General features: G+C 42.4%; 1 protein-coding gene across 6 annotated transcripts in view; it reads right to left on the reverse strand.

The window, feature by feature from the left end:
* Nucleotides 1–26266, reverse strand: part of LOC129251498 (plexin-A2) — a 119548-nt gene that overhangs the window by 91191 nt on the left and 2091 nt on the right. The window contains exon 1 of one of the 6 annotated variants that reach the window (XM_054890832.1): nucleotides 25249–25309. The exons of 3 other annotated variants lie outside the window; for them this stretch is intronic. The gene's annotated coding sequence lies outside the window, so the exon portion shown is untranslated. Of the gene's footprint in view, nucleotides 1–3031; nucleotides 3368–23660; nucleotides 23795–25248; nucleotides 25310–26266 lie in introns of those variants that run through there. 2 more of the 6 variants (XM_054890829.1, XM_054890831.1) reach the window with 2 other exon arrangements.

Here is a 26266-nt window from a genome sequence, read left to right on the forward strand (position 1 = left end):
GTCAACAGTGACATAGGTACCGATACGAGAGTGCGCCGACTGTTTGTTTGATGACAATGATGATGTTCGTTTTGTCCCCGTTTACCACCAGACCCACTTGCTTTGCCTCTTTATCCAGTTTGGAAAAGGCAGAACTAACAGTGCGATTGTTAAGGTCGATGATGTAACATTAAACAATCTTATGGACACTAATACTAAAAGTATGAAGTGTAGAAGACGAAACGACTGCACGCCTTTAAAAGCTTTGAAAGATGAAAATATTGATAAAGAGCGTTTTGAAAGTTCCAAAATGTCAAGTTATCAAGTTTCTAAAGCAAGAAAGTTTAATAGAGATAGGCATATCCGATTTTTCCTTCAACAAATTTCAATTAGCATCAAAATTCTCCGTAAATCGAATGCATCATTTAATAAAATCAATTTAGTTTTACAAGAGAAGTTATCTCAGTTATGTACGCATGACCTCATTTAGTGACGTCATTCTTGGTTTTGAAAATAAAATTGCAGACAAAGAAAAACAAACAAGCTTACATATGTTGCAAAGAGGTAAAAATCTTGGACTTTATAAAGAACTCTTTATATTGTACGTTATGGAAGTGGTTCAGTTAAAAATCATGATATCAAACATGAAGTAAAATTACTCTTTCGAAAAATAAGAAAGAAAATACTAGTGTCGCAACTGCCAAATATATGGACAAGGCGACCGTGGAAGTTTTGTGAATCCAAATTGTGCCAGCGTTCCCACGACAGTCGGTTCTTCGTTAAAGGAACTTCCTGGATTTATATCCGTCCAAGAACTGTCACTCCAGCAGTATTTCCCGTACATGGATGCGCAAACTACAATATCATTTCTAAATAAAATTACTCCAAGTGTTAAAATCGACCCTTTTACCAAGAACGGTAGAATACAAGATTGCACCCATCACAGCGGCGTAACGTCATACTAGTGCAATTGCGTGAGGGAAGTATGAAATTGAGAACAAGATTTAAAGAAGATTAAATTTCACAAACAATACAGGAATAAACTGCTCAAGTGTGACTTCATACACACAGAGATTCTGTCAAATTCACTAAGAGCGAAATAGCAGTACGATGTACATCACTTACATAAGTATTTTATACATCGTTGCCATGTACTTACAAATTAAAGGTGAATATACTCGCTCCCATACACCGCATTTTCGGCAAAATTAGCATTTCCTCACTCACAATTCCCACCTCTCTCGCCAGAGCGTATGATGAGTGTAATGGGTACAACAACCACAACAAAGGCTTTCTACTCACTGAATGGTTTATCAGCAGAACCTGAATGAACCGCCAGTATTTTTACAAAGAGATTATAGACCGAACTCTTAAGCTTGTACTGAAATTAAAAGAATAATAGTAATAATTGGTCTACAGCTTTATGCCACCTTCGAACGGCAGATGATTTTTTATGAAAAGGTTTTTCATGGCAGAAATACACTCGACGGTTTACCTGTCAAAGGCGGCCGCTGTTAGAAAAAACGTTTTTCATCATTTGGTTACTAGCAAATTGTAGTCAATTAGTCCTTACTTTTCAATACTCTACGACAAAATAACGATCAAATCTAAAATAAAAGTAATTTTCTGAAATTGTTGTAGCATTGGAACTAAATTTATGGAAGTTTTTGATTATCTGGCGAGATAACCATGCATGCTTGTAGAGACTTCGCCGAAACACTCAGACAAGCTTTACCAACCAAATTACTTGTGCATACGTGAAGACGGAGAAGTCAGTACGGATGGTGAAGTTGCCATATTAGTTAATGGATTAGTTGTTCTGTAATACCTAATACAGATACCGAAGTGATCGAAAGTATTGGAATTGAAATTACTTCTGCATGCAACAAAATAATAAAACTGATCGATACCTACTTTCCGGGAGGCCCTCATACCTTTAAAGTTACAAATAGCTATAAAACATATTTTGGAAAAATTATCAATGCCAATGGGTATCTTTTATTTATTTTTTTTTTCGAAGTGAAACTTTTTCGATGGACGACCGAGAATGGGGAGTAATATTTCAAGGCCATGCAACGTTTTGGGCATTTTCGTTCCGCGAAAAAAAAACGATATAACGTAGAGGAAAAGGAGAGAGAGAGAGCTATACGTTATATATATCTTAGATACACTTTATGCTATTTTTCCTGAGTTTTTCCTTGTGGTGGCTAATTTTTAGTGAGAAATAACACTGTCTACTTTTTGGCGCTTTATTGTTGGTGCAAACGTGTAGGAAATATATTTTTGGTGCCTACTTTTTGGCGTTATACTTTCTTGGTGCCTGGCTGGTGCTTGTGCGTACTATAAAGTGCTATCCATTCCGGATTTATTGGTATTGTCTTGAGGTAATTTGTGCCGTTGCTGCGGTCCTGGTATTGCTACATTTGAGCGGGTGATAAACGCTTGGAGTAGTGTGCGTTGTTGCACGGTTTGTGTCCGGCGTTTACCTACACCTGTCGACCCTTCCCCGTTTTTTGTAAATTTTGTCTATTTGTATTCTCTGTAAATGTTGTGAATTTATTTAGATATATATTCTCTCTCTCTCTCTCTCATTCTCTCTCGGATCTCTCCCTATTTCTTTGTCTGACTTGAAAGTTTCACTTCTGTTGTGTACTTCGCTACACGCACTTTTTTTTGTGTGGAAATTTTAGTAGTAGTCATACGTATTGGATCAATAAATTTACCTTTTCCAATAGCAGTTTCATATTCAATCCACATGCATGCCATCTTTTCGCAGGTTTGCATCTTCAAATAAAGATTTAGTAATCCTAAATATGCTCATGCATTTAACTCAAACAATAGTTTTAAATTAATGACCATCTGCCAGTGAAGTCTGTTTTCAACCTAAACTTTTCCTACTGTGATAATCATGAGCCGCAAGGCGTAGGGCAGATCGCCTCCACGCGGTGTATCTACGTTGGATAACATCAAGAGATCTGAGGCCTTAACAGGTTCTCTCTAAACCTGAATGTTGACGACTCCTGCTTTCTTATGAACTATCTACTTTCTTTACCTGACTATTTGATCTTGAATCCCTCAGCTGGACGTTACGATATTCTACCACCTGAGAACTCTCGGATGATACTCAGCTGATGTCGCTGGTGGGCTAACGCCGTGACTGCCCCCGTCCCGCTAAACCCTAGCAAGCCCCGGCGTACGTTCAAAAGCAGGCGCCATTAGCTATATTAGATCGCTTTCATAGTGCCCATTTACACAGGGAAACATTTTGTTCCCGGGAGGACGGCCGCGGAAAAGAGAAGGGAACTTGTCTTTCGTACTGGCGCCACGCTTTTCACTTCTTATTCGTATTTCCAATCTTAAAGCAATTTTTGGCAGTTGCTTCATTCGTTTTCTTCTTTTCTGAGAGAAAGTTCTGAGTTCTGTGTTGGTTTTTAAGAAAACAGAAAAAATCAACAATGACAAACATCAGCACGCTGCTTGAGAAAAGAAGGATTATTTTTGTTAGTAAAGTTGGTATAATTTAAAAAACATGTGGGACATGTTCATGCTGAATTCTAATTTTTCCCCCATTTCTATATACTCATGTTAAATTTAAATTCATTAGTTGCTTCATTCGTTTTCTTCTTTTCTGAGAGAAAGTTCTGAGTTCTGTGTTGGTTTTTAATAAAACGGAAAAAATCAACAATGACAAACATCAGCACGCTGCTTGAGAAAAGAAGGATTATTTTTGTTAGTAAAGTTGGTATAATTTAAAAAACATGTGGGACATGTTCATGCTGAATTCTAATTTTTCCCCCATTTCTATATACTCATGTTAAATTTAAATTAATTATTTACATATGCAAATATTTATATATGTGTATATGTAAAAAACACAACAAATTATTTATTATTTAACCAGTCTGCATTCTTCATTGAAATATTTAAGATACTGTTGCGGACGTTCACCGCTTTACATGTTAGTCGGTTGTAGAATATATCCGAACCAGAAGATGCTATCGTAATAAATGTGAAAATGTTGTCGAAAACAATTTTTCCTGTGTGACCGCGATGTTCTAGATGTCTCCGCGTGTAAATCGGCACATACAGATCAAATTTTGTTGCCTTAACTTGCGAATTCTCTTTCGGTGTTCCCCGTCGTGCTCGCCCGGTAATTCCGTTGCCTTCAATTGTTTAGTTTTTGGTCTACAGTCAACAACAAAATTGAGAAGAACGATAACACAAAGGGTGTTGACAGAATACAAGCATCACAGTCTTCCTGGTATCCATTCTAAACAAATGTATTTTTTGTCACCGCTTTTATTCACCGCTTGCTAAGTCAAAATGAAAGCAATAAATTAAAAAAAAAAATTCACTTAAATGCAAAAGTTGCACAATGGAATTTAAATATGTCAAATATTGAATCCGGAAGAAAGGGAGTTATGCTGATCGAAAATGAAAATGAAACAGAAACCAAAAACGATTGAAAACAGTATTACAGAAATCTAGGTTATAAGACCGAGCTTACAGTAATGTTATGAGAACATGAATGCGTCTTGCCACCAGATGGCGAGTAAATGTGGCAAAACAGATAACATTTTAGATGGCGACCACATATACCAAAACAAATAACAATTAGAAGGCGAGAGAGAAACAGTTTAATGGTTAATGGATAGAGCATTCAGGAATACACATTTGCCGCAGAATAAGTGTGCGTTTGCGGAAAGCGACCCAAAGCAGGTACTATTAACTTTACATTTTAGCGGAGGAATATCGACATTTGCCGGAGTATAAATACGAGTTGCAATCAATATACAGTCAGATGTGGGACACACGCAGTAATACTTGTGACACATGATGTTGTTGTTGTAGCAGTAACGTTGCCCTGTCAGTGTAGCGGTAGGCCCAGGAAACTAGCTGTTTCGACGGGTTGGGGCCAGAGGGAGAGGGGTGGTAGATGAGTGGGTTTAGTGGGGCATGTGAAAAGGTGGTTAGTGTCGTGCGGGGTGCCTTCACATGCTGGACATATGTTTAGTATGTCGGGTCGATTCTGGATAAGTAGGAGTTTAACCTGCTACAATATCCAGAACGTAATTGTGCCAAGGTTACGCGGGACTCGCGGGGAAGTTGGAGCTCTTCGTCTGCGATTGGTAGTGGTTGGACTCCGATAACGATACTCGGGGGTCGGGAGGTTAAGAAGGTCGTGAGAGTCTCCCGACGAATATCGTTCATGGCCTGTGTGTACACTGTCCGATCCAGTAGCTTTCTGTTGGTTTTGTGTGAGATCTCGTCCACGTAGTTGAGGAGATGCCTCCTGATGTGCATTTGAGGTGGCTCAGGCTCGAACAGGTGTCTGCATGGGTGGGGCCTGCGGTATCACCCTAGCAGAGACTGCTTTCTGAGCAAATTGTTATGCCCCTTACTAGGCAGCATTAGGGCCTCATCATGTAGATGTTGTATAGGTGACATCAGAAGGCATCCTGTCGCGGTCCTTAATGCAGTGCTTTGGCAGGTCTGAAGCTTCGTCCACTGCGAATCATTGGTTCAGGCAGCATAGTTTAGAACCGGTCGGCCTATTGCTTTAAAAGTCGACAGCAACATTTCCTTGTCTTTGCCCCAAGTGCTGCCGACGAGCGACTTGAGAACCTTGTTGCGATTCTGTACTTTAGTTGCAATATCGGTTTTATGCGCTGAGAAGGAGAGCAAGCTGTCAAAGGTGACTCCCAATATTTTGGGGTTGTTAACCGTCCTAATTGGTGTATCATCGACTTCCACTTTGTTGTAGGTGGTGAAGAGGGTCGCCGTCGATTTAGTGGGGGAGAGTTGTAAATTCCTCGCAGTGAAGAAGCGAGAAAGGCTTGCGAGGTAGTCGTTTACCTTGGAGCATAGGCCATCAATGTCATTGCCCGACACCATTATCGTGCAGTGGTCGGCGTATGAGATGAGGGAGACTCACTCTGGTGGCTGGGGGAGTTTCGAGATATAGAAATTAAAAAGCAAGGGTAAAAGGACACCACCCTGCGGTACTCCTTGCTTCATTTTCCTCTGTTTAGATGTTTGGTCTCGGAATATTTCCGACGCATAACGACCACTCAGGTAGTTCGCGATCCACCTCGTAAAATCTCATCTAGTAGCGTGGCGTGGTTGACTGTGTTGAAAGCCGTTTTTAGATCCAACGCTACTAGCACAGTAGGAGTCACTGAAGTTACTTCTCGACGCCCATTTTCCGATGAGCCCAGCACCAAGCAGCACCGGCCTGAATAGCATTTCAACTTGCATTCCGGACCGGGGCTGGTTACTGAATAAGCGTCGCCTGACTTGTGCCATTGACTCCTTTAGGCCCTTCAAGTCGCCTGGTCCTGACGGCATCATTCCTGCACAACTGCAGAAATCTCTGGAGGTATCATGCCGTTGGTTGAGCCCCATCTATGCGAGCTGCGTAGCCAGGGGCTATATACCAAGATCATGGAGGGCCGTGAAGGTTGTCTTTATACCCAAGGCAGACAAGAGCTCGCATGTCTCCCCTAAGGATTTCTGGCCAATTAGTCTCTCATCTTTCTTACTGTAAACCCTTCACAGACTGATTGACCTGCACATAAGAAGCGAAATTCCTCGGGGTCGGCTGTCGCATACTCAACATGCTTATTGCAAGGGTAGATCGGTGGAATCTGCCATACATACAATCGTGGAAGAAATCGAAGAGTCTCTTCTTCAGAAGGAGTTTGCAGTAGGCGCCTTCCTCGACATTAAGGGGGCTTTTAACAACGTCCTCCCGGAGGCAATTACCAGGTCTCTAGGTAAACTAGGGGTCGGAACCGACCTTATAATATTTATCCACAAAATGCTTAGCGACAGAACTGTCTCGGCAGAGTGGGGCAGTATCTCCATCCACCGGCAGGTGAGTAGAGGCACTCCGCAAGGTGGGGTTCTCTCACCATTCTTCTGGGATGTGGTTTTAAATGACCTGTTGGAGGAGCTGGTGAAGGGGGGCTGCAGGGTAATTGCCTACGCGGATGACGTGGGACTAATTGTTAGAGGAAAATTTTTGGACACTCTGTACAACTTGATGCAGGGATATCTGAATGCAGTTGTTAGATGGGCAACGGATTGTGGCCTGTCGGTGAATCCTCTTAAGACGGAGCTCATCCTATTTACGAGGAAATATAAAATACCCAGAGCTCAGCTTCCCTCACTGGGGGGCGCTCCTCTGATGCTTTCTGATAAGGTGAAGTACCTAGGTATTATCCTTCACAGCAATCTTACATGGAAGCCCAATATTGAGGAAAGGGTGAGGAAGGCAACAATCGCCTTGTATGGGTGCAAGGGCGCAATTGGCAAAAGATGGGCCTCTCGCCTAGAGTTGTTTCCTGGCTATATAATACTATTGAAATGCCTACCTTTTTATATGGAGTCATAGTCTGGTGAAACTCACTATAGAAGACGTGAAGAAGGTCGGCACTCATTGGAATCAGTGGGGCGCTTCGAACGACTCCTACTCTGGCGCTCAACGCAATGTTAAATGTGGTACCCGTAGATATCGCAGGCAGAATTGCCGCTACACGTACCGCAATCAGACTGAGGGGCTGGAGCTATAAGCTCAACCTCACTTATGGGCACTCAAGCATTCTTAGAAACTTTGCGTTCATCCCTCTGTCAACAGACCAGTGTATACCCTCGTTTAGTCCAACCGGAACATTCTCCACTCACATCCCGTCAAGGGAAGAGTGGACGGAGGGCTACACTTAGGGGCAGGACCTGGTGAACTTGTTCACGGATGGATCGAAGTTGGAAGGAAAGGTTGGCGGAGGAGTCTTTAGCGAGGGGCTCCTCGTCAGACTAAAGTTCAGATTACCGGACCACTGCAGTGTGTTCTAGGCAGATGTAGCCGCAATCAAGGAGGCAGCTGATTGGCTGCTCAAATGCATACTAACAGTCAAGAAAGTAAATATTTACTCCGACAGCTAAGTGGCAATAAGGGCCCTCGGGTCTATGACGGTGCATTCGGAATTGGTCAAGGAATGCTTACCTCACTTTCGACTGCGTCCGAATTCTTTGACATCAGCCTCATTTGGGATCCCGGTCACAGCGACATTGCGGGAAACTGTGAGGCGGATGAGCTGGCCAGACAAGGGACATGTGAGGGGACTACCTGACTACCAGCGGTCTGCTCCTGGAAAGATGGGCATCGCACCAACTCAGCGAGCGCTGGGCAAATACACAAACGTGTAAAGTCGCGAAACCCTTCTGGCCACGTGTGGACCGAAGGCACTCGGGCGAGCTTCTGAGGCTGACAAAATATCAGCTCTCCAATCTAGTGGGTTCTCTCACAGGACACAATGCGCGAGGAATGCATGCTCTGAGACTTGGAATCACCTCGAGTCCTTTTTGCGCTGGATGTATGGAGGATGAGGTGGAATCATCTCAGCACCTTCTCCTTAGTTGCCCTGCTCTGGCGGGGCTAAGATCCAGGCATCTTGGCTCTTACTTCTTTGCCACGCCTGGTGATATAGCTGGCGCTGACATTAAAAATCTGATGAATTTCATTAGCAGCACAAAGCGGTTGACGCAAACATAGTCATCGTTCATAATCCGCACGCTCCTAACAATTCCATCACCACCTCTCCCTGCCCTCTCCCTGCATCCCATCGGTCCTTCCCTTTCACCTCACTTCCTTCCCAATGGTATCACAAAGGACGAATCCTTCTTGGTCCAAGTGTGCTCACTCCCTGGGCAACCATACTAACCTAACCTAACCTAGGACAGTCCTCTCGCAGGAGCGGTTTTGGTTGAGTCCGCGGTTTACCTGGGTGTTAATGACGGTGAGTGCCGTGGTGGTGCTATGCACTTTTCGGCAACCATGCTAGTGTGACGATGGGGTCAGGTGTTTCGTAAAGAGTGGAAGTAGAAGGGCCTCAAGAGTCTTCACTACTGGGCAAAGGAGAGTTATCGGGCGATATGACTTCCCTTGGTTGGCGCGTTTCCCAGGCTTCAGTAGTGGGACCACTCTCCCTAATTTCCACTTAGCAGGAATGAGTGGCGATAGACAGGTTGAAGACCTTGGTGAGATATTCTACTCCTAATGGACCCAGATTTTTCAACATCAGCATGTTTAGTCCAGGATGTTGTTGTTGTAGCAGCATAAACATTCCCCATACTTACATACGGGGAATGCTGCTGGAGTGACAGTCCATGGCCAGATATAAATCCGGGTCGTTTCGGTAACATAGAACCGACTGTCGTGGAAACGACAGTGGTGTTGGCGTCAATATCGATGGGAAGCTATTTATACAAGAATATCTTACAAAAGAAATCTTAAACTAAAGAACCGAAAACCTCTAACGTCAACGTTTTCTATTCGTGGGCATGAGTTTGTCAGCGGTCGTCTTTAAACTGATGCTGTAAAAGAGCTGCCAATAAGTAAACAAGAATTTGTTACCAACTTTTCCTTATATTAACACTGTTATATCTGAGTTAAGATTATTCCCTTATATGTAATTTGTGTTCTTAATATTCTCCGCTTTACAGAATAATCTTTTTCATTTTGATTTCATGTATATTTCTTCCATTATTCCCTTGCTTTATTTACATTCCTCCACCTTACATACCGTGTCAGCCATAAATTGCCGATGTGTAATGAAATAGCACAAGTTGACAAAGAGCATTATAGAGGAATGCTTATACTCACTTCTAATCATTACAAATTACTATCTATCTTTTGTTTTCGATAGTTTTAGCATAAATTTAATATGTATTACATGGCTTAAAGAGTATATGATAGTAACGTATATTTTCTGTGCGGCTACAATACAGTTAGATGAGATAACGCGGCATTTCTTTGCATTTTAAAAATAATTTCAAATAGAAAGAAATCTACAGATCAGATCATTCGCAGGAAGTTTAATACATATTTGGTTAATTTTATTATAATAACACTAAGACTCTTGTTTCATGCATTTAGAACCCTAACAATAGAAATAATCTAACATATGATAACATTCGCGAAACGTCTAACAACAATATCAAACGAATGAGATATTAAAAAAAGACACGACAAAAAAAAAGAAAGTGTGTGGTAGTTCACGGAACCCGCACGATTGAAGTGAAACTTCTTTTATCAACAAATCAATAATTTAACTATTATTTCAATATAATGCATGCAGAAGTCATGGAAAGCATGGAATGGAATTTTATTAAACAGAATTATTTATTTATTTTAATATAAAAAGAAATGAATTTATTGTACTCAATTACATTTGGTTCTCGGCATTGTCATTATCATTATTGGATTCGTTTTCCAAAAATGAAACAAGGGCTTTATGGTAACTGAAATACGTAAAAAATGATCTACATTCTAATCTATCAAGGTATCGATGAAATACTGCATCAATGGTAGTTCCGCATCTTGTTGTTGGTACTACAAATTATCACTTATCGTACAACCGGAGGATTCACTGTCACGGTGTTCAACAGTAGCTCTTAATTTTTTACGCTCCAAATACTCACGTTGCCGTTCAGCACCTGTTTTCGGTTTCCGTTTTTGTTGATTTGATGCCATATTTAACAGAAATCAATCAACAAAGCAAAATATGTTTGTAAGATTTGCTCAAAACTACACACACACTCTATGACGCGTCTCGCGTTACTAATATAATATTGTGTTTGGGATAACTGTCAACTGTTTCCACCGAAATGCGTTCGCAAAGTGTATGGTCTTTGGTATGGTAAACAGATTTATGATACATTATTTTGCGGCGACAGCACAGCGCGATAGCCCAGCGGCTAGCAATGTGGGCTTCCGATCCGAAATCCTTGGTTCGAATCACAAGAAATTTTTTTTTTTTTTTTTTATGCATTTATTTCATTTTGTTTTATGATATGTTTATGAGCAGATTTTTTTCATGGCAGAAATACACTCGGAGGTTTGCCATTGCCTGCCGAGGGGCGACCGCTATTAGAAAAATGTTTTCATTAATTTTGCTTTCACCGAGATTCGAACCAACGACCTCTCTGTGAATTCCGAACGGTGATCACGCACCAACCCACTCGGCTACGGCGGCCGTCAATCAAATGTCATATTTACAAATTACATTCGATAAGAATGCAATAATAAACGACCGCATTACATTCACGACGACACGCCACGCCAGTCTTTTAACAGATGGCGCTGGCATAGCGTGAGTTTTACGTAGTTTAGCGTAGTTTTACTCCTCACAGCGTTTCATCCACGCCACGCTTTTAACAGATGGCGCTGGCGTAGCGTCACATATCGATGAAACGCTATGGTTTTACTCCTCACAGCGTTTCATCCTTCGAGACAAAAGAAGTTTCACTTCAAAAAGTTGCTGGAAAATATTAGTGGTCACATCTAGAAATTACGATAGTGTTAAGCACACGTATATAAACAGAGGCGCATGAGCACAAGATATTCAGTGTTAAGTTGAACGAGTGAACGTACAATATTATATACATATCTTAAAGTGATTGAGTATTGAAATAAAGCAAAAAAGTTGTGTTGCCATGGGTTTATAAGTTTTATTTAGCAATTCAGTGATCGAACTCAGAGGAATCATAAATGAACGTTTTATTTGGAGAAACACGTATCAATCTTATTGCGGACGCATACTTAAATGTAATGATTTTTTCTTCCAGGAATTCCGATAGGAATTTTAATCATCAATAAATATGTTAGGCAATTTGCTTTGCGCCGCACCGCAAGTCAAGCCTTTTGAATGTGTTTGGTGTCAGTGACAGAGTTACATCAGTCACATTGATCAGCTTCCCATTGATGGAGTTTTTGAGCATAAGTTGATATTCTTATCCTACAGCGTTCACTTCAGTAGCAAACTCATTCAAAAGTCTTATTTTTTTGTGATTTTAAGCGTATTCACTATTTTTAATGATTTCCTTATTATTCATTCCCATAACAGCCGGTTCTACGTTACCGGAATGACTCGGGTTTTTCCCGACCAAGAGCTGCCGCCCCAGTAAACTAGACCTGTCTAGTGAACAGTCTATTACCCCACAACCCTCCTACTCCTACCCCAGTGCGGGGACAAACCAGCAGCTCTTGGTACCCCGAACAGTCTGCTCCGTATGTCTGACCGTAGTTCCTCGGAACTTGACAACTGTCCAATGCAATTCTTGCAGTGGCTGTTGCCATTTTCGGAGGTGCTCCGGCCTGCACACCACTCGCGAGTGGTGGCGCGACTTCGTTGCCCCCTGCTGCAGAGCTCTGCACCCGCAACCGCCCCCAGTGGCGCGGCCACCAGTCAACGTCAGACAACAAATTTTGCGGAACGCACAGCAGGACCAACGTAGACAACACCACGCATCCCTCACCCCCCGAGTTACGATCACACTCCCGCGAAGCTTCAAGCTATTACAACTGAAATGTAACGGACTCACGAGCAAGACCGCAGGGACAGCACCTTAGAATGTCAAGATATAGCTGTCCGGTCAGGCGATGCCGAGCTCGAAATTTATAATATCTATGTGCGTGATTACCATTCGGAATTCACAGAGAGAACGTTGGTTCGAATCTCGGTGAAAGCAAAATTAAAAGGAAACATTTTTCTCGGCAGGCAATGGCAAACCTCCGAGTGTATTTCTGCCATGAAAAAACTCCTCATAAAAATGTTTGCCGTTCGGAGTCGGCTTGAAACTGTAGGTCCCTCCATTTGTGGAACAACATCAAAACGCACACCACAAATAGGAGGAGGAGCTCGGCCAAACACCCAAAAAGGGTGTACGCGCCAATTATATATACAGCTGTCCACAAAAAAATAGGAGTGCCGATATGAAAAATATAAGTGCACAATTTTTTTTATCGCTAACGCAAGTGACTCCGATTCATAACGGTACACCTTACGGGTCACTAGTATTGAAATGTGAATCGAAATTTATTATTGCTTTCCCTATTTTAAAACTGTAATACATTTTGTTGTAGAAGGTTGTTATTGCGCTACACAAAATAATAGGGGTGCGAACTTTGTTTCTTAAAATATCGATAAACTAGCAAACATATTTACAAAAATCGAAAAGTAAGAAGGGTGCTAGTAGTTTCGAAGAATTATTGTTAATACTTGGGTTGATTTATTTTGTCTTAGTGGGTAGAGGAAAGCATTGTATGGAAGAGAAGCGAGCTTTAATCAAAAGTCTCAAGAACAGCGGAAAAACGTACAAGGAAATTCAAAATATACTTGGATGTTCTGCGAAAATGATAGCAAACGCCTTGTATTATAAAACAAAAGCTGAAAAACGCGGGCGAAAACAAAAACTTTCCTCTAAGGACGATCGCAACATCATACGCACCTGGAAAGGTAACCCATTTGTTTCCGCAAGAGAATTATGCGACGATCTTGATTTACCAGTTAGTGCTGAAACTGTACGCAGACATTTGGTCTATAATAATTTATACGCAAGAAGTCCCCGGAAAGTGCCCTTTCTAAAAAAGAAGCATGTGCAAGCCCGTATAGAGTTTGCACAGGAGCATAAATCTTCGCCGGCTAGTAAATGGCGAAATATTTTGTGGTCAGATGAAAGTAAAATCGACTTGTTTGGCAGTTCAGGCTCCAGAAAGTATGTTCGACGCCCACCCAATATGGAATATACAGGCATGTTCTGCAAATCGTTTTCGGGCAATATTTTCGCATTTTCCGTTTCCAAATCGTTTGACATGTTCTGTAAATCGTTCCGTTTTCGTTTTTTTTTTTCGAACATCAGCAAATCGTTTTTTCACCCTGTTCTGGAAATCGAAATCGTTAAAATTTTCCAGTTTTATTTTCGGCAACTTAAACGTTAGCGGTTTGTGACATTCTTAAAACTGTTTGTTGAAATAAATTTATCAAAATGTGAGTATTTACTCAAAATAACTGCATATATTTATGTAAATAAAAGTGTTTATTTAAAATATTTAAAACTTATTCAAAAACTTTTAGGGGAAAACATAAGAACTCCAAGCAAGAGCTAATTTTAGTCGAGTTTATGGAATCTCATCCAGATTTGGCGAAGAATTTTTCGAAGGGCGACAGAGTTGCTGTTGAGGAAAAGTGGAAAGAGCTAACGACGCTGCTAAATGCAGAAGGGCCGCCCCAAAAAGATGTTAATGGATGGAAAAAAGTAAGTATTTAGTCAAATATTAAAATAAATATTTTTGAGTTGTCTTTTTTCAAGATATGGTCTGACTGGAAGGGGTGCATTCGGAAAAAGGTTGCCCATAACAATCTAGAATCGAGGGCAACAGGAGGTGGACCCTTTAATAAGCATGTACTGACGAGCAACGAAGAATGTGTTGCAAGAACTTGTGGAATTTTTGCAGCCGTTGAGGGCATAAGCCATTCTAGAAGCTTTGGGACAGAAGAAAATAATAGCGCTATCGAATCTGAGGAAGAACGTCCCCAAACAAGTAGGGAAGCGGTGGCTACCCCGAGAGCTGCAAAAAGGCCACGAGTGTCAACGCAGGACAGCCTTCAGTCATGTATGGCAACGCAATCTAGTTGTATGGAGAAAATATCCACCACTTTAGATAACATTTGCGAAAACCAACACAAGATTGCAAAATCGCAGGAAGATGAAAGGGAAGAGATTCGACGACTTCGTCGTGCTGTTGAGAAACAAAATGAATTGCTGGCAGAGCAAAATCGCTTGAAGACTCAAAGTATAGAGCAAAAGCAAAGACATTACCTCAAAATGGAGCAGTTGCAACAGGAAACAGTTAATATTAAAACTAAAATGCTTGAGATAGAGACTAAAAGATAAATATAAAAGAATCTTATTGAACTGTTATGTATATATTTACTTTTAATATGAATAAATTTTATGTTTCATAATATTAAATTTCTAGCAATAGAGTCTCTTATATTTCTGCCAACACTATATAAACTACTGTTTTCCTCATTTTCAGCAATTTCCTCATCAATTGGATTGTTTTCTAATACGGTTTCTGTTTCAATGTCATCTATTTGATTACTCCTACATATGTTATGTAGTGCGCAACAAACATTTATTATCTTCACTACCTTTTGCGGCGTATATGGCAGGGTAGTTTTCAAACAACGAAACCGACTTTTTAATACTCCTATAACACGCTCAACGATGTTACGTGCTTTTGCATGCTGCTGGTTAAATCTGTGTTCTGCCAATCTTGAGCCTGGGTTTCTATATGGAGTCAGTAGAAATGGCTCTATACCAAAACCAGAATCTCCCAGTAGCCAAGACCCTCGGTCACCAGCTTCATACTGCGATAGGTAATAGTGTTTTGCACTGCTCATACTAAATACGAAAGCGTCATGGCTTGCACCAGGCCGAGTTGCATCTACTGCTCTTATTATCATATCAAAATCACAAATCTCTAAAATAAAGGCAGTAAATTTTAAATTTTAGGAACACAATTTAAATTAATTCTTACAATCATTGCGTTTATGCTAAAAAATCCTTTTCGGTTAAAAAATAGATGCTCGTTCTCAAAAGGTTTAATCAGAGCCACATGTGTTCCATCAATACACCCTATTACTCCTGGAATACCGAATTTTTCTACAAAATGAAGTTTTGATTTTCTAGAATCCTCTTCAGACATTTTCAGCTTAATCCACTTAGGACACAGAACATTTTCCAAAGCATTGATCATTTCGGATAATATTTTTGAGACTGTGCTTCTACCCATAGCAATATCTGTATCCTTTCCGACGGAACGTTGATAGGAACCCTCTGCGAAAAACCTAAGACTTGCTGCCAGCTTTAATAAAATAGGTATGGACGTTTCCTTGACGAAAGATTTTACTTCATTCAGCACTTCTAAAAAAGCGTACTTGTTTAGGCGATAGTTGGAAACAAATCTAAAGTAGAAAAACTTAATGAATGCCACAAAGTATAACCATTTCTAATCTTACGTAGAATCCGGTGCACTGAGAGGATTCGAAAGGTCTCTTAAACGCCGCCTATCTATTCTACTTTGGTAATCTTGCTCCTGTTCGTTTAACACATAAGCTGCCATAAAAAACATGATAATTTTTTAATTAATATAAATCCGTTTATTTTGAAATTATTTCGTATTTTTTGCCAACGAATTCTTTTGTCATTTGGTTTGTTTAATTGCCAAAGAGAAATCAGCTGCTTCGAACTTAAATTCGAATTTAAATGAAATCGTACGAATTACAGAACACCCAAAACAAAATCGTACGAATTGCCATTTCGGATCCGAATTGAAATCGCGCGATTTTCAGAACATGCCTGATAATCCTCGATTCACAACAAAAACAGTGAAGCATGGTGGCGCTAAGGTCATGGTATGGGGTAGCTTTTCGTATGGCACCGTAGGTCCAATATATTTAATCGAAGGCATTATGGATCAAAAGGTTTATGTGAGGATATTAGAAGAAGTTATGCTACCATATGCCACATGGAATATGCCACTAAAATGGATATTTCAACAGGATAATTATCCTAAGCACACGAGTAAGTCAGCGAAAGAATAGTTCAGAGTCAATGGGATTGACCTCAACCCAATAGAAAATCTATGGACCGATATTAAAAAATGTGTTGATCACCAAAAACCCACCAACTCGAAAGATTTATGGAAGGTGGTAAAAGAGGCATGGGAAGGAATCCCAATTAAGCGTTGTCAGGATCTCATCGACTCAATGCTGCGAAGGTGCGAAGCAGTGTTAAGAAATCGAGGATATACCACGAAGTATTAATGTCATTAAATAGTTTTGAAAAGCTTTAAGACCATTTAGTGTTAAAAGTTTAGAGAAACTAAGTATTATACAAATCACTCCTATTTTTATGTGGAAGCAATTTTTTATATATCTTTACCTGAATTAAATTTTAAGTTTATGTATACGTTTAATTGAAATGTGATAACTACGAATAGATATATAGCTCATATTTTTATGTGGAAGCAATTTTTTATATATCTTTACCTGAATTAAATTTTAAGTTTATGTAAACGTTTAATTGAAATGTGATAACTACGAATAGATGTATATAGCTCATGTGATTAATGTTACGCTAAAAGTTTTGAAATAAAACCATTTTATTCTAAAAAAATGAACTTTGAACATTTTTCACGTCGGCACTCCTATTATTTTGTGGACAGCCGCATATATACCCCCTGTCACCTGCTGCAAGTGCTGAAAGTTCACCTCTGGCGTGAGCAAGCTCTGGTCCACCGTAAGATCCCTGTCGAACCCGACAAAGCACAACGACAAGGTGGATATCACCTTCAACGGTCGTACTACGTCGGATCCGAAGAGATGCGCGAGCTACTTTAGCCGCAATTTATACTGCATCCTCCGTTCGACAAATCCAAACGTTGTGCTACCGGACGGTTGCACAAACTGACACACAACAGTGCACCACTTGCTTTCACCAGCGACGAGGTTCAGCGGGCCATCAAACTCATTAAAACATCTAAAGCCATTGGCCCTGACGGACTAAACAAGCTGATGTTGAAAAAGCTGTGTCCATTGGGAGTAGAATTTCTCACCAAGGTCTTCAACCTGTCAATGACCACTCTCATCATTCCTGATAAGTGGAAATTAGGGAGAGTGGTCCCACTACTCAAGCCCGGGAAACCCGCCAACCAAGGGGAGTCTTATCGTCCGATAGTGAAGACTCTTGGGAGTAGAACCTACTGCTTACAGAACACCTGACCCCAGCCTCACACCAGCATGGTTTCCGAAGTGTGCACAGCACCACCACGGCACTCACCGTCATTAACTCCCAGGTAAACCGCGGACTTAACCAAAACCGCCCCTACGAGAGGACTGCTGTAGTAGCGTTGGATTTACAAAAGGCTTTCGATACAGTTAGCCACGCCACGCTACTAAATGACATTTTACAGTCGACACTCCCGCCAGGGCTGAAGAGGTGGACCGCGAACTACCTGAGTGGTCGTCACTCGTCGGTGATATTTCGAGACCAAACGTCTAAACAGGGAAAAATAAAGCAGGGAGTACCGCAGGGTGGTGTCCTTTCACAAAAACGGCTCCACCCGAACTCCACTTCGGTTAGGTGTAATCAGTGCAACGGGTGGTGCCGTCTTAAGACCTGCTCAGGCCTTAAGACTCATAGGGAGTGGTCTACAAGGTATGTGATACGATGCCGTCCTCAGTGCCGGCACAAACCATACCTTAACGGTAAGTAGCCCTCAGGCGCAATACAACTCTCCCACTGACCCACAACCTTCCTGTTCCTACCCCAGTGCAGGGCAAAATCAGCAGCTCTTGGTCCCGCGCACAGTCTGTTCCGTATGTCAGACTATAGTTATTCGGGCCCTCACAACAGTCTAGTGCAATTCTTGCAATGGCTGATGCCGTTTTCGGAGGTGCTCTGGCCTGCGCACCACTCGTGAGTGGCGTGGCCACCAGTCAACATCAGGTCACAACCTATTTTGCGGAACGCACAGCAGGACCAACGCAGACAACATCACGCATCCCTCACCCCCCGAGTTACGACAATACTCCCGCGAAGCTTCAAGCTTTTGCAATTAAACTGCAACGGACTCACGAGCAAGATTGACGAGGTAGTCGACTTCATGAGCCGGTTTGGAATCAAGATAGCCACAGTCCAGGAGACAAAACTGCACGCTAGCTCCCCCCTGATTACCAGGGACGGCTACAATGTCCACAGAAAGGACCGCGAGCGAGACAACGGTGATGGCCTAGCGTTCATAGTCCACCATTCAGTGCAGTATCGTCTAATCGATGAAGGCATCGACCGCAGGGACAGCACCTTAGAATGTCAAGGTATGGTTGTCCGGTCAGGCGATGCCGAGATCGAAATATATAATATTTACATACCCCCTGTCACCTGCTGCCCGGCAGGATATATCCCTGATATTGGTGCGCTCATCAGGGGAGAAAACCGATTGGTAGTAGGTGACTTTAACGCGCATCACGATCTTTGGCATTCAAGCCTGCCAAATGATCGTAGGGGGCAGCTATTGGCAGAGCAGATAGACGATTCGACGTTCAGCACTGTGAACGACGACGCCCCCACCAGGGTAGTGGGCAATTGCAGCAGCTCGCCTGACATAACAATTGCCAGCGCTGGTCTGATAAATAGCATAACCTGGCGACCTATGCTATCGTTGCATCAGACCACTTGCCCATTATCATCTCGATCGAGAAACCTGCCGACTTTGTTTCCGCGAATCACCGGTCATACATCAACTTCGACTAAGCAGATTGGACCAGATTCGCGGAATTTACTGAATACATCTTCACAGCCCTACCCACTTCCACCGATGTGCGCGCAGGCGAACGCGGATTCCGCAAGGCGATCACAGCCGCCGCGTCTTGCTTCATACATGCTGGACGGATACGGGAATTACGTCCCAATTTCCCAGCTGAAGCAGCCGTTCTGGCAAACGAGCGTGACCGCCTACGTCAGGCCGATCCCGGGGATCCTCGTATAAAGGACCTCAATTCGGAGATCCGGCAACTGGTCACCCAACACAAGCGGACCAAATAGGTAGAGCATTTGAAATCCTGTAACTTCACCTCGGGTATGAGCAAGCTCTGGTCCACCGTAAGGTCCCTGTCGAACCCGACGAAGCACAACGACAAGGTGAATATCACCTTACAGGCTCGTACTTCGTACTTTTAGCCGGAAATTTATACTGCATCCTCCGGTCGACAGATCCAAACGTTGTGCCACCAGACGGTTGCACAAACTACCATACAACAGTGCACCGCTTACTTTCACCAGTGACGAGGTTCCAAACGTTGTGCCACCAGACGGTTGCACAAACTACCATACAACAGTGCACCGCTTACTTTCACCAGTGACGAGGTTCAGGGGGCCATCAAACACATGAAACCATCTAAAGCCATTGGCCCTGACGGATTAAACATGTTGATGTTGAAAAAGCTGGGTCCATTGGGAGTAGAATTCCTCACCAAGGTCTTCAAACTGTCTACGGCCACTCTCATCATTCCTGATAAGTGGAAATTAGGGAGAGTGGTCCCACTACTGAAGCCCGGGAAACCCGCCAACCAAGGGGAGTCTTATCGGCCGATAACTCTCCTTTCCCCAGTAGCGAAGACACTTGAAGCCCTTCTGCTCCCTCTCCTCACAGAACACCTGCCTCCAGCCCTACACCAGCATGGTTTTCGAAGAGTGCACAGCACTACCACGGCACTCACCGTCATAAGCATCCAGGTAAACCGTGGACTAAAAAAAAACCGCCCCTGCGAGAGGACTGTCCTATTAGCGTTGGACTTACAAAAGGCTTTCGATACAGGCAGCCACGCCACGCTACTAGATGACATTTTACAGTCGACACTCCCGCCAGGGCTGAAGAGGTGGACCGCGAACTACCTGAGTGATCGTCACTCGTCGGTGATATTTCGAGACCAAACTTCAAAACAGGGAAAACTTAAGCAAGGAGTACCGCAGGGTGGTGTCCTTTCACCCTTGCTTTTTAATTTCTATGTTTCGAAACTCCCTCAGCCACCAGAGGGAGTCTCCCTCGTCTCATACGCCGACGACTGCACGATAATGGCGTCGGGCAATGACATTGATGGCCTATGCTCAAAAGTAAACGACTAATTCGCCCGCCTTTCACCAGTGATACGCAGTGGACGAAGCTTCAGACCTGCCAGAATACTGCCATCAGGACCGCGACAGGATGTCTCCTGATGTCCCCTATCCAACATTTGCACGACGAGGCGCACATGCTCCCGATTAAGGAGCACAACAAAATGCTCGGCAAGCAGTTTCTGCTTGGGTGTCACCGTAGGCCTCACCCATCCAGACACCTGCTCAAGCCTGAGCCACCTCCCAGGCACATCAGGAGACACTTCCTCAACTACGTGGACGACATCCAGGACAAAACGGACAGACCACTCCAGGATCAGACAGTATACAGACAGGCAATTAACGACATTCATCGGGAGACGCTTACCACCTCCTTAAGCTCCCGACCCCCGAATGCCGTTATCGGAGTCCAACCACCACCTATCGCAGACGAAGAGCTCCAACTTCCTCGAGAGTCCCGCGTAATCTTGGCACAATTACGTTCTGGATATTGTAGCAGGTTAAACTCCTACCTATCCAGAATCGACCCCGACATACTAAACATATGTCCAGCATGTGAAGGTACCCCGCACGACACTAACCACCTCTTCACATGCCCCATCAAACCCACTCATCTAACACCTATCTCCCTCTGGACCCAACCCGTCGAAACTGCCACTTTCCTGGGCCTACCGTTAGATGAGCTAGACGAAGACGACCGGTAATTACACTACACTGACAGGGCGAAGATACTGCTACAACAACAACAACCTAACAATAGTTAGCGCGGGTCTGATAAATAGCATAACGTGGCGACCTATGCTATCGCTTGCATCAGACCACTTGCGCATTATCGTCTCGATTGAGAGACCTGCCGACTTTCTTTCCGCGAACCACCGGTCCTACTTTAAAAAGCTAATTGGGCCGGCTTCAGGGAATTCACCGAGGACAACTTCGCCGCTCTTCCCATCCCCACCGATGTGCGCGCAGGCAAACGCGCATTACGCAAGGTGCTCACAGCTGCAGCGGCCCGCTTCATCCCAGCTGGAAGCTTCAAGGACATCCGTTCTCATTCACCAGGCGAAGCACCCAGCTTGGCAAACGAGCGTGACCACCTACGCCAGGCGGGTCTCGGAGATCCCCGCACAAAGGATCTCAATTTGGAGATCCGGCAACTCGTAGACCAACACAAGCGGACTAAATGGGTTGAGCACTTGAAGACCTGTAACCTCACCTCTGGGATGAGTAAGCTCTGGTCCACCGTTAGGTTCCTGTCGAACCCGACGAAGCACAACGACAAGGTGGCCATCACCTTCAACGGATGTACTTCGTCGGACCCGAAGGGATGCGCTAGCTATTTTAGCCGGCTTTTTATACTGCATCCTCCGGCCGACAGATCCAAGCGTCGTGCTACCAGAAGGTTGCACAAACTGACGAACGACAGTGCGTCACTTACTTTCTCTGGTGATAAGGTTCAGGGGACCATCAACAAATCAAAAACATCTAAAGCCATTGGCCTTGACGGACTAAACGCGCTGATGCTGAAGCACTTGCGACCATTGGGAGTAGGATTTCTCACAAGGGTTTTCCATCTGTCCTTGGCCACTCTCATCATCCCTGACAAGTGGAAAGCAGGGAAAGTGGTATCACTACTGAAACCTGGGAAGCCCGCCAACCAAGGGGAATCTTATCGTACGATAACTCTCCTTTCCCCAGTAGTGAAGACACTGGAAGCCCTCCTACTCCCACTCTTCACGAAACACCTGGCCCTCAGCCCCACATGGCCTATGTTCCAAAGTGAACAATTACCTCACCGACTTTTCTCGCTTTTTCACTGCGGGGAATCTCCAACTTTCCCCCACTAAATCCACGGCGACCCTCTTTACCTCCTGAACAAAGGAGGTGAAACTGTCCCTTAACGGAAAAGTCGACGACAAACCAATTCCGACTGTAAACAGCCCCAAAATCTTGGGTGTAACCTTTGACAGTTTACTCTCCTTCTCAGCGCACACAACCGCAATTGCCACTAAAGTCCAAAACCGCAATAAGGTCCTCAAATCGCTTGCCTGCAGCACTTGGGGCAAAGACATAGAAATGTTGCTATCTATATTTAAGGCAATTGGTCGGCCGGTTCTAAACTATGCAGTGCCTGTCTGGTCGCCTGGAACTAGTGACACGCAGTGAACAAAGCTTCAGACATGCCAAAATACTGCCATTCGGACAGCGACTGGGTGCCTCCTGATGTCCCCGGTTCAACACCTACACAACGAGGCACAAATGCTTCTAGTAATGGAGCAGAATAAACTGCTCAGCAAGCAGTTCCTTCTGAGATGTTACCGCAGGATTCACCCCTGCAGACACCTGCTTGAGCCTGAGCCGCCTCCCAGGAGACATCTCTTAGACTACGCTGACGAAATCCATGACAAAACTGACCGCAATCTACTGGACCTGACAGTATTTCCAAAGTCAATAAACGACATTCACCAGGGGCCCGTCACCACCTTCTTAAGCTCCCGTCCTGTGAATGCCGTAATCGGAGTCCAACCACCACTTACAGCAGATGAAGAGCTCCAGCTTCCTCGTGAGACACGTGTAACACTGGCACAATTACGATCTGGATATTGTAGCAGGTTAAACTCCTACTTATCCAGAATCGACCCCGACATACCAAACATATGTCCGGCATGTGAAGGCACCCCGTACGACACTAACCACCTTTTCACATGCCCCCTAAAATCGACTCATCTAACACCCCTCTCCCTCTAGACCCATGCTGTTTCCTGGGCCTACCCGTAGATGAGCTAGACGAAGACGACCGGTGATATGCCCGACACTGGCGGGGCTCCTATTACTGTTAACAAACAAACGCCATAACGCATTCATATTTGACGAAACGATTGACTCTAAGAGAGCTTCCTGGGAAGTTTGGACGAATTTCCCATATAGTTCTGATTTTGCATTGTACTACAATTTGTTACGGTCTCTGCTAAAATCTTTTAATGTACTAAGCTTGAGCTTAGTAGTGGCCCATAGAATGCACTTCAGCCAGTTCTTCGCCCAGAAGCACCAGAAATTGTAGGCTGCAAAATACCTAAATATAATGTATCAAAATTACACATTTTTGATTAAATCAATTCGTATGTACTAGTAGACATTTATTTAATTATGTGAAAATTACTTACTTTAAGACTAACCGCTTCAAATCACTCGTTAATATAGAAAATTTACGACGCCTCATATCAGCACTCAGTCGAAAATATAAATATGCAATTCCCAAACAAGCGATAATCAAACAAAACTTCTTTCTTGATTTTGCCTATATCAATGTTTTATTTAACAACAGTATAATAACTTCCAATGAAATGCAACTGATTTTTCACCCATAATCATTCTAATACAATACGAAACGCATTTCTTTAGTTCTTAATAAGCTTAAACAAACTACGGTCGCAACATTGGGTCGAAAAGTTACAATCATGAAATTTCGCTATACGATGGTGAATATAAAAGGGAGTGGGAAAAACAATGTATATCATCCATCGTAGAGAGTAAACACGTATACAACCTATCGGGAGAGGATGTAACCAACCTATTCATCTCTCAAAAAGATTTAGGAAAAGAGTTAGAAATGGGGAGGGTCATTATTTTATGTTGCATTCAGGTTCTTCTCTTCAAGAGCTGGACGACAAACATGTACACTTGCTACAAAAAGTATCCGTATACAAAGAAATGAAAGCAACATATTAAGAAATTCATTGTTAAAAAAACTAAAACATTTTAACCTCTTATGAGAAATGTTTACTCAGTAATTTTTCTACCTTTTTGATAAATTTTTGGCTGGGATTCGCAATAATGTGACTTGGGCAACTTTTGGCAAACTATGTTTTAATTAATGAAACTTTGTGGAGATGTTAGGGAGGTGTTATAACTCCCAATTATTCGGGAAATAACAGTTTCGTAATAATTTGCCTTCAAAATGCCCTCGGGAACTTCACTATAGTATGGCACATTGCACTATATATTTTTTTACACTTCACTAAAATTCACTAAATATACCCTCACTTGCATGTTTTTACTTATTTTTATACTTGAATTCGAATTATTTTCATTAAAATTAAATGCAAATGCATTTATCTATAAAATCACTTTCCAACTTTAAACGCGAATAAGGATTGGAATGACAGCAGTATAGTATAGTAACAGTGTTGCCGGATGCCTGCAAATGAAAACAAAAATAGAGTATTTCCGTTTAGTGTTAATGATAGGGATGGGGATTATTGTGCCTCCTTACTACACACACGCATATTACGATTTAATTTTGGGTTCAATGGTTTTAACACGGAAAAGAGTTATACGCAAAAATACTGTGGATTACGTAGCCGGAGTTGGACTGATGAGAGCTATTTTTTTGAAAGTAAACGAGTTTTTATTAAAAAGACAACTACAACCACCCTATTTGTTTTGCTGACGTGATAATAGAATGTTTGTGGAGAAAATCTGTTTATAATAGGCATTAGGACCCGTTTGTAAAACTGATCGAAGCAATACAATATACTAATAAACCGTAATTTTTGGTTTTTGATTACTTTCTTATTTTTTGCGATACCTTTAATATCATTGTTTTTAAGCTTCGAGGAGTTAAATACGTGCATAAAATAACCCAGAAAATCGCATTGTTTTTATTTTAAATTTCCTCCTGCAACGCTTTTTTTGAATGTTTATATTTTCAAAAGTATTTCTCAATTTTAAATTACAGCAAAAAATACTCACGATTTACAATCAACCCTCCACTGCACATCTCTGCAAACGAACTTAGTTTTTATTTCAGGTGTATAGCAACACCAACTTTTCGCTAAATTACACAATTTTAACATTAAATTACTTAAAAGCTATAAGCCTCCGGAGGGTGCGGTGTTCAGTTTTAAGATTGGGATACACCTCTCTACCCCCCTTTTAAACTTTCCTTTCCAAAGCAAGTTACATTATACTAAATTTTTCCCAAATTTTTTTCTAAGTATATCTTTAGAAATTAAATTTTACAAAACAAAAAACGGCTAGAATTTAGTATAATGCCGATCGCTTTGGAAAAAACGGTAAAAAAGGGGGTGATAGAGGGGTGTATCCCCATCTTAAAACTGAAAACAGAACCTGCCGGAGGCTTATAGTTTTTAAGTAATTTAATGTTAAAGTTCTATAATTTAGCGAAAAGTTGGTGTTGCCATACACCTGAAATGAAAACGAAGTTCGCACGCAGGGATGTTCAGTGGAAGGTTCATTGTAAAACTGCAGTATTTCTTGCCTTAATTTAAAGTTGAGAAATGAATTTGAAAATAAAAACAAACAACTCATTTAAACTTAAAAACAATGATATTAAGCGTATCACAAAAAATAATAAAGTAATTAAAATTAAATTAAATTAATTAACACAGTATTTTTGCGTGGAACTCTTTATCGCGTAGGCGGCCTTCGACCGCGCTTCATAAAAATAACCCTCATCAGTCCTACTCCGGCTACGCAATCCACAGTATTTTTGCGTAGAACTCCTTTTCGTGTAGGCGGCCTTCGGCCGCGCTTCAAAAAAATAACCCTCATCAGTCCAACTCCGGCTACGCAATCCGCAGTATTTTTGTGTAGAACTCCTTTTCGCGTGGGCGGCCTTCGGCCGCTCTTCAAAAAAATAACCCTCATCAGTCCAACTCCGGCTACGCAATCCACAGTATTTTTGCGTAGAACTCCTTTTCGCGTGGGCGGCCTTCGGCCGCGCTTCAAAAAAATAACCCTCATCAGT

This window comes from Anastrepha obliqua, unplaced genomic scaffold (assembly GCF_027943255.1).
Source record: "Anastrepha obliqua isolate idAnaObli1 unplaced genomic scaffold, idAnaObli1_1.0 ptg000023l, whole genome shotgun sequence".
In the NCBI taxonomy this organism is placed as follows: Eukaryota; Metazoa; Arthropoda; class Insecta; order Diptera; family Tephritidae; genus Anastrepha; species Anastrepha obliqua.